Source organism: Pleurodeles waltl, chromosome 8 (genome assembly GCF_031143425.1).
Source record: "Pleurodeles waltl isolate 20211129_DDA chromosome 8, aPleWal1.hap1.20221129, whole genome shotgun sequence".
Taxonomy (NCBI): domain Eukaryota; kingdom Metazoa; phylum Chordata; class Amphibia; order Caudata; family Salamandridae; genus Pleurodeles; species Pleurodeles waltl.
The window spans coordinates 1,370,812,628-1,370,821,463 of NC_090447.1; the positions used below are offsets into that span (position 1 = coordinate 1,370,812,628).

Below are 8,836 nucleotides of genomic sequence, written 5' to 3' on the forward strand. Positions count from 1 at the left end.
CGAACCGGTTTATAAACCAAGCATTGCTGATAGCATGCAGACTAATTGCCATGCTCTGGAAAGCCCAGGTATTGTTCGATATAGCCCACTGGTGTGCGGCAATACTGAAGTAGGGACAGGGAGAGGAGCTCAGGAGGCAAGAAATATGAGGACTACGCAAATACCCCAGAAATGTGGAATGGGAAGCACTATTACTTGACTTGCACACATTCAAGAGTTGGTGGCCCGTACTTAAACCTACCCTGGTGGGGACATAACCCCCTCCTCCCCCATCCCCTTTTATCCACATTCCCACACCTCCATCATAACCCCTTCCAGCCTGTCCATGGGTGAGTGACAACACCCTTCTGTTACACCCTTTGATCTCCCCGAATAGCTTCCTAGTGGCCATTATAGCTTCATGGATGTCACTGTTGATTTTCAATGTTTGCAGTACCTGCTTGAGATAGGAAGATTGAATAGCACTTATGGTAATGGCAGAATGTGAGTTAACCTCGACACATGACTTGTTTTTACCAATGTTGCTGTTTAAGGACTGACCCAAGGACTCCTGCTGATACTGATGTGAAACTATTTTATTAATGACGATGTAGCTGGATTGCGGATTTTACTAATGATAATGTAACTTTCATAGATGTAATTTATTCAAGATTTTGATATTGAAAATGCAATTTAAAACTGGTTAAAAAAAAGTTATTGGAGATGCAGTTGGGTAGTTAGCTTTCACTACAAAATACTAATGGTAGGTCCGCACTAATGAGGGACACATTAGCAAAGCACATTTACTTTTGATAATTATTGAAATTATGAACTATGATTCAATCTCAAGACCGGAGCCATGGATTATGCATTTCCTTTGTCCATTTTATTAATCAGCAGCCTTTACAATTAGAAAAAAAACCTTTATTTCACAGAAATCTTAGGGAAGGGGTATTCCACATAACCTATCAAACTCTAAATTCATAACATAGTCCATGTTTATGTCCAATCTTTCTTCGTGAGATAAAAATGGTCAGTTCCTTCTTGTTCATTCCCGTTTGGAGCCGTCATTCCCTAGAAGAGAAAATACACCTTGTAACTATTCCATGCAGAACCAATATGACGTTCAAGTGGAGGGCACGCAAATAGCAATGTCACCTTAAATCTCAAATACAGTATTCAAAAGCATGATAATGGCAAAATAGTCATACTACTACCATAGGAAAGTCCCAAATGTATCCTGCATTAACTTTGTCACCGGGTCAACAGAAACCTCTTGCTAAAGCGGGTGTTGTCTTCATGTCCTTAACCCCTTCACTGCCATGGACATAATGCTATTAAAGAACGAGTTACTTACCTTCGGTAGCGACTTTTCTGGTGGATACATTAGCTTCCTGTGGATTCCTCACCTAATGAATACTCCCATTGCGCCAGCATTCAACGGAAATCTTCTTCCTAGGTTCTGCACGTCGACGAGGACGTCACAGTTGCCCACGCGATGCCATCTGACGTCAGACAGGCAATAAGAGGTCCTCGCCGACGTGCCGACATCAGTACCAACATTTTTTACGTGCCTGAGAATAATAGGCCATTGAGATGAAAGAACAATAGTAATATTTAATGATATTCCAAACACATCATTCTGAGAATTCAACCTACCAATTTTTTTTTTTTTTAAACAAGTAAATAAATATATGAACTATATATATATAGATATAAACATATATACATAATATATACAAATCCTCAAAACCAAGGAGGAGCACACTCAAGAATCACTTGGTTAGACCAAACAGGCAACGGGGAGGCGGGTGGGACCGCGAGGAATCCACAGGTAGCTAATGTATCCACCAGAAAAGTCGCTACCGAAGGTAAGTAACTCGTTCTTCTGATGGATACAACTACCTGTGGATTCCTCACCTAATGAATAGAGTCCCAAAGCAGTACCGCACTCGGTGGTGGGTGCCTGAATGGTCAAACCAAGAAATCCTGCAGCACTGACCGTGCAAAATGGCCATCCCTTCTGACCTCAGAGTCCAAGCAGTAATGCTTCGCAAAAGTATGAAGGGATGACCAAGTTGCGGCCTTGCAGATGTCGACCACAGGAACACCCCTAGCCAAGGCCGAAGAGGCCGACTTAGCTCTGGTGGAATGAGCTCTTATACCATCAGGAGGATCCTTCTTTGCTAAAGAGTAACACATTTTAATGCAAAGAGCAACCCACCTGGAGAGTGTTCTCTTGTGGACTGCCTTTCCTCTCCTCTTTCCCACGTATCCGATGAAAAGCTGATCCTCCAGCCTGAAATCCTTTGTCCTGTCTATATAAAAGCTTAGCGCCCTCTTTGGGTCCAAGCAGTGTAGTCCCTCTTCTTCCTTTGATGGATGAGGCGGAGGATAAAACGTGGATAGAGTAATTATCTGAGCCAAATGAAAGGGTGAAACAACCTTCTGAAGGAAAGCAGCCTTCGTCCTCAACACCACCTTATCCCCATAAAAAGATGTATAAGGGGGTTTTACCGATAGAGCCTGCAACTCACTCACTCTCCTTGCAGAGGTAATTGCAACCAGGAAAACCGTTTTAAGAACCAATAATCTTATGGGGCAAGAATGCATAGGCTCAAAAGGGGACCCCCATAAGGAAAGTTAGAACAAAGGTCAAATCCCATTGAGGCATAACGAAAGGAGTTGGAGGGATTTTATTCATAAGGCCCTTCAAAAATCTAAGTACTATTGGGGATTTAAATAAAGAAGGCTGGTCTGGAAGACAAAGAAAGGCTGACAAGGCAGACAAGTAACCCTTAACAGTAGCCACTGCACAACCCCTCTGTGCTAAAGACAAAGCAAAAGATAAAACATCTGACAAATGAGCACGTAAGAGATCAATCTGCCTCTCTCCACACCAAACCACAAATTTAGACCACCTATTAGCGTAGATAGATTTAGTGGAGTGTCGCCTGGCCGATAAGATAACATCCACTACATCAGGCAGGAGAGAGAAAGAACTCAGGTTGCCCCGTTCAATCTCCAGGCATGAAGGTGCAGGCTCTGGAGGTGGGGGTGTAAAACCTGCCCCTGCGACTGCGAGAGGAGGTCTGCCCTGAGAGGGAAACGGAGCGGAGGGCACAGTGAGAGTTGGAGAAGGTCCGAGTACCACACCCTCCTTGGCCAATCCGGAGATATTAAGATGACTTGAGCCCGGTCTTGGCGAATTTTACTCAACACACAAGGAATCAAGGGTATGGGGGGAAACGCGTAAAGCAACTGGTCGCACCAGGTCATCTGAAACGCATCCCCCAAAGCTCCTTGTACCGGATACTGGAGGCTGCAGAATAACGGGCAGTGCGAGTTCTCCCGGGTGGCAAACAGATCTATCCGAGGAAACCCCCACATCTGGAAGATTAACCGGACTTGATCTGGATGGAGACGCCACTCGTGATCGGCCGAGAAATGGCGACTGAGATTGTCCGCACGTACGTTCAAGACTCTGGCCAGATGGTTTGCTACCAAGCAAATCTGATGGTCCTTTGCCCAGGACCATAGCCGTAGAGCTTCTCTGCAGAGAAGGTACAACCCTACCCCTCCCTGTTTGTTTATATACCACATCGCAGTAGTGTTGTCCGTCAGGACCTGAACCGACTGACCACAAAGGGATGGGAGGAAGGCCTTGAGAGCCAGACGTACAGCCCGTAACTCCAACAGATTGATATGAAACACCTGTTCTACTGGAGACCAAAGTCCCTTGATCTCCACGTCCCACAGATGAGCTCCCCACCCTAGAGTGGAAGCATCCGTTATTACTGTGGCCACAGGCGTAGCTTGCGAGAACGGCCTTCCTATGGAAAGATTGCCGTCCGCAATCCACCATTTCAAATCCATGGCAGCATCTCTGGAGATTCTCACCGAGCCTTCGAGATCCCCTTTGCGTTGAGACCACTGCCTTCGGAGGCACCACTGAAGAGCCCTCATGTGCCAGCGAGCATGCATGACCAACAGTATGCAAGAAGCAAACAGACCGAGCAGACGTAGGACCTTGAGGACTGGAATGACTGCTCCACTTTTAAACATTGGAACCAACGCCTGAATGTCCTGAATCCTCTGAGGCGGAGGAAAGGCTCGGTTCAATGTTGTATCCAGTACTGCCCCTATAAACAGGAGGCGCTGAGAGGGCTCTAGGTGAGATTTGGGCATGTTCACCCAAAAGCCCAGGTCGAACAACAACTGGGTTGTCGACTGCAGGTGATGCAACACGAGCTCCGGAGACCTGGCTTTGATCAACCAGTCGTCTAGATAAGGAAATACTGCTATCCCATTCCTTTTGAGCTCTTCCGCAACCACCGACATCACCTTCGTGAAGACTCGAGGTGCTGAAGTAAGACCAAACGGGAGGACCGCAAACTGATAGTGCTGCGACCCCACCACAAAACGGAGATACTTCCTGTGCAACCTGAGTATCGGGATATGAAAGTAAGCATCCTGCAAGTCGACAGACACCATCCAATCTCCATTGTTCAGCGCCAAAAGCACCTGAGCTAGGGTCAGCATCTTGAACTTTTCCTGTTTGAGGAACCAATTCAAGATCCTTAGGTCCAGGATTGGTCTCAACTGACCATCCTTCTTGGGAATCAGGAAGTACCTTGAATAACAACCTTGACCCCTTTCCTGCTCTGGAACCAACTCCACCGAGCCCTTTGAAAGGAGGACTTGAACCTCCTGTTCCAACAACAGGAGGTGTTCTGAACAATAAGATGGGAGGGGCGGGATGGGGGGCGGAAACTCCCAAAAGGGAAGGGTGCAGCCTTTTCTCACAATGCTGGTAACCCAGGAGTCTGAAGTTATGCCCTCCCACTTGTGGAGAAAATCCAGTAACCTCCCCCCTACAAGAGTGGAGTGAGTGGGAATTGGTGGAAGCCTAAGGCTGCTTCCCCTGCTGCACCCCTCCAGAGGAAGAGGAAAAGGCAAAGTGCTGCTGAGAGGCTCGCCTGGTACGGACCCTACCCCTCCCTCTGAAAGATCTATAGGAGAGAGCAGAGGTAGGCTGCTGGAATTTCCCTCGAAAGGAGGAGGAGCCACGACCAAATCCTCGAAACCTCCTAAAAAATCTGGAGGAGGCAGAAGAAGTGGCTTGCAAGCCCAGCGACTTGGCCGTGGCCCTGCTCTCCTTGAACCTCTCTAAGGCCGAATCCGCCTTGGCACCAAAGAGCTTGTCCCCATCAAAAGGAAGGTCCAGTAGGGTCGACTGCACATCAGAGGAAAATCATGAGTTACGAAGCCAAGCCTGCCTCCTCGTAAATACAGCAGTGCCCATTGCCCTAGCAATGGAGTCAGTTGTATCCAACCCAGATTGGATAACCAGAGTTGCAGCTGCCTGAGCGTCCAATACTAGATTTAACAGCCCCTGAGGGACCTCCGTATGCGTTGATGCAATCTCGTCCATCAGGGCATAAATGTACCTTCCTAAAATACATGTAGCATTGGTGGACTTCAATGCCATGCTACATGAAGAGAACACCTTTTTGGATGCCATGTCCATCTTCTTGGAGTCTCTATCTGAGGGCACAGATGGAAAAGAGCCAGGAGCAGACCTTGCCGAGCAGGAAGCCTGGACCACCAAGCTTTCAGGTGTTGGATGTCTGGTAAGAAAACCAGGGTCAGCCGGTGCAGCCCGATACCTCCTAGCCACAGATCTATTGACAGCTGGAAAAGACCCCGGCTTCTTCCAGACTTCCAAAACAGGGTCCAGCAAAGCCTCATTGAACGGCAAAAGTGGTTCTGCCGATGTAGAGGCCGGGTGCAACACCTCTGTCAACAAATTCTGCTTGGCTTCAGTTACCGGCAAAGGAAGATCCAAGAAGCTAGCTGCCTTCCTGATAACAGAATGGAAAGTGGCCACCTCTTCTGTATACTCCCCAGGAGATGACAAGTCCCACTCGGGGGAAGTATCTAGGCCACTAGCAGTGTCCAGCCCATGGAGACCGTCACGAGAGTCCTCAATCTCTCCTTCTTCCATGTTTTGTCTCTGGTACTCCTGCTCTTCAAGGAGGCGGAGAGCAAGCCTCCTCGAGTGCAGCCTCTCCTCTATCCTCGGCATCAACATGGCGTCAGCGGATGTTGAAGAACGACGCCGATCGAGGAGTCGCATGGAGAGAAGACTGCTTCGGAGTTGCAGGAGGTCTAGACGGCGCCACTGATTGAAACATCGAAGCCGCCGGAGCCGAAGTCTCAGGAGCCACCGGAGCCGATACCGGCGCCGAGCCCACGTTCCCCAGGGGGAGAAAGGGCATAAAGGGTGCCGGTCGAAGCGGAGCCGGAGCACCCATGTTGAAGGCCAAAGGGCCCAAAGGACCAGCCGGTCCACCACCTGGAGCCATCTGCTGGAAGATGGAAAACATCGCATTTAAAAATGTGGTACTATCAGCTCCAGGGGCCGGGAAAGCCGAGTACTGGGGTGCCTGGTTCGAAGGCGACACCGACCTCGACGTCTGCAACGACGGAGAAAATATTTGAGGCTGCGGAACCTCAAACACTGAAGGTGGTTGGCCCGATGACCCGGGCGAAGTCGGTGAGGCTGGAGAAGGCAACGGCGTCGACGGATGGGGAGTGACAGTGGGACTGACCTCCCAAGTCTTCCGACGTCGAGTTGATAGTGACCTCGACCGGCGCCGTGATTCTCGATGATGCCGGGAGTCCCGATGACGCCGATGAGACATCGGTGACGAGGATTTTCGATGATGTCCCTTTTCCTTCCTTTTCGACTTCGCCAGAAAAAGCTTAGCCTCACGCTCTTTCAGGGCCTTAGGATTCATATGTTGACAAGAATCGCACTTGTCAACATCACAAACAGTCTTAGTTAGTTACCGACATTTTGCCCCCACACTCACGGCAGGGCTTGAATCCTGACTTTCTTTGCGACATTGTAATCTCAAAGAAAAAAATAGATCCAAAAAACACACTGTAACTGTCGAACAGCAACAGTAGCTCCCTCGAAGATAACCGTTTCGAATGGCACGGAAAAAAGTGAACTGACGTCGGCGAGGACCTCTTATTGCCTGTATGACGTCAGACGGCGTCGCGTGGGCAACTGTGACGTCCTCGTCGACGTGCAGAAGCTAGGAAGAAGATTTCCGTCGAACGCTGGCACAATGGGAGTATTAATTAGGTGAGGAATCCACAGGAAGTTGTATCCATCAGAAATAGGCTGATCTGCCCCCAGGGAGGGCAGAAGCCATTAGGCACCAGGGATGCTTTTATTTATATTGAGAACAGGAGTGACCCCTTAGGCAAGGGTTTTTCCCCCCTCAAGCAATCTTTTTAAAAGATCATTTCTGCCCCCCCAGGGGGCAGATTGGCCTTTATTAATTAGGCCGATCTGCCCCTTTTGGCAGGGGGTGGGGTGCAGAAGCCACTAGAAACCAGGGTTTTTTGTTGTTTTTGTTTTTAAACCTTTATACTGATAAGGGGTGCGACCCCTTATGCAAGCTCCCAAATGGCCTAAAGTACAAATTACTTACCTTCGGTAATGAAATATCTGGTAGAGACATATTCTAGTTGCAGATTCCTTACCTTAGAATTTCCCCCCAGGCGTTAGACTGTATCTGGAGATTTTTCTTCGAGCAATACCCTTGGGCGTCTGTAGGTGGCGTTGTTCGACTCCGCAGGCATCGACTGATGCCTTGATGACGTCTGGAGTAGTACACTGACGCCACCCTCGCGCAGTGATGTCAGTTTCTTTTAACGACTTTCCACGCCAGAGCGCAGAGCCGCTAAGAACACTGAGATTGGTGTGACAGAGCTAAGGACCTGAAAGGGTGGAACACCTGTCCCCAGAAATAATTTAGCAAAGCGGGGAGGATGGGTGGGCGGTAAGGAAGCTGCAACTAGAATGTGTCTCCCACCAGATATTTCAAATACCGAAGGTAACTAACCTGTACATCTGATAGAGACTTCTAGTTGCAGATTCCTTACCTTAGAATTGATACCCAAGCAATGCCATCCTATGTGGTGGGCTGCGAACAAAGATCATACTAGAAAGTCTTGCAGGACTGAACGACCAAAGTAGCCGCCTCGACGGACCTGACTATCCAGGCAGTAATGCTTATCAAACGTGTGCAGGGATGCCCATGTAGCTGCCCGACAGATATCCAGGACAGGAACTCCGCGTGCTAACGCAGTGGAAGCCGCAATTTCTCTGGTGGAATGAGCACGCAAGCCTTCAGGAGGTTGCTTTTTAGCCAAAGTGTAGCACATTTTGATGCAAAGAAGCACCCATCGAGAGATGATATGCTTTTGCACCGCCTTCCCTTTCTTAGCACCCACATAGCCAAAGAGTTGATTGTCCACCTGGAAATCTTTAGTACAATGGAGGTAGAACACCAACACTCTTTTTGGGTCCAGACAGTGGAGTCTCTCCCCTTCTCATGGGAAGGGTGTGGGAGTGTGTAGAAGGTAGGCAAAGTGATGGACTGGCCTACATAAAATGGTGTAAATACCTTAGGAAGGAATGAAGCTCTAATGCGTAACACCACTTTGTCAGGGTGTACAGACAAGTTTGGAGGCATTGAAGAAAGCACCTGGAGCTCACTCACCCTGCAAGCAGAGGTGATAGCGACAAAGAAAGACAGTTTGAATGCGAGGATCCGCAAGGGACAATTATGCATTGGCTCAAAGGGGGTACACATTAAATAAGTAAGTCCCACTGAGGCATAATAAATGGAGTGGGAGATAATAAGTGGGTAAGCCCTTTTAAGAACCTACTGACAATAGGAGATTTAAAGAGTGAGGGCTGATCAGGTAACCTTTAAGGGTGCCCAAAGCAGAGCCCTGCTGGGCTAAATAATGAACAGAAGAACCTCTGACAGAG

The 8,836-nt window shown here is 48.4% G+C and overlaps 1 long non-coding RNA gene across 1 annotated transcript; it reads right to left on the reverse strand.

The window, feature by feature from the left end:
- Positions 1 to 843: 843 nt before the first annotated feature.
- On the reverse strand, positions 844 to 1,432 carry LOC138249231 (uncharacterized). Its single transcript, XR_011194796.1, has 2 exons — positions 1,337 to 1,432; positions 844 to 1,053 (listed from the first exon to the last, which is right to left on the reverse strand). It is a non-coding gene; the product is annotated as an uncharacterized lncRNA (long non-coding RNA).
- Positions 1,433 to 8,836: the final 7,404 nt, after the last annotated feature.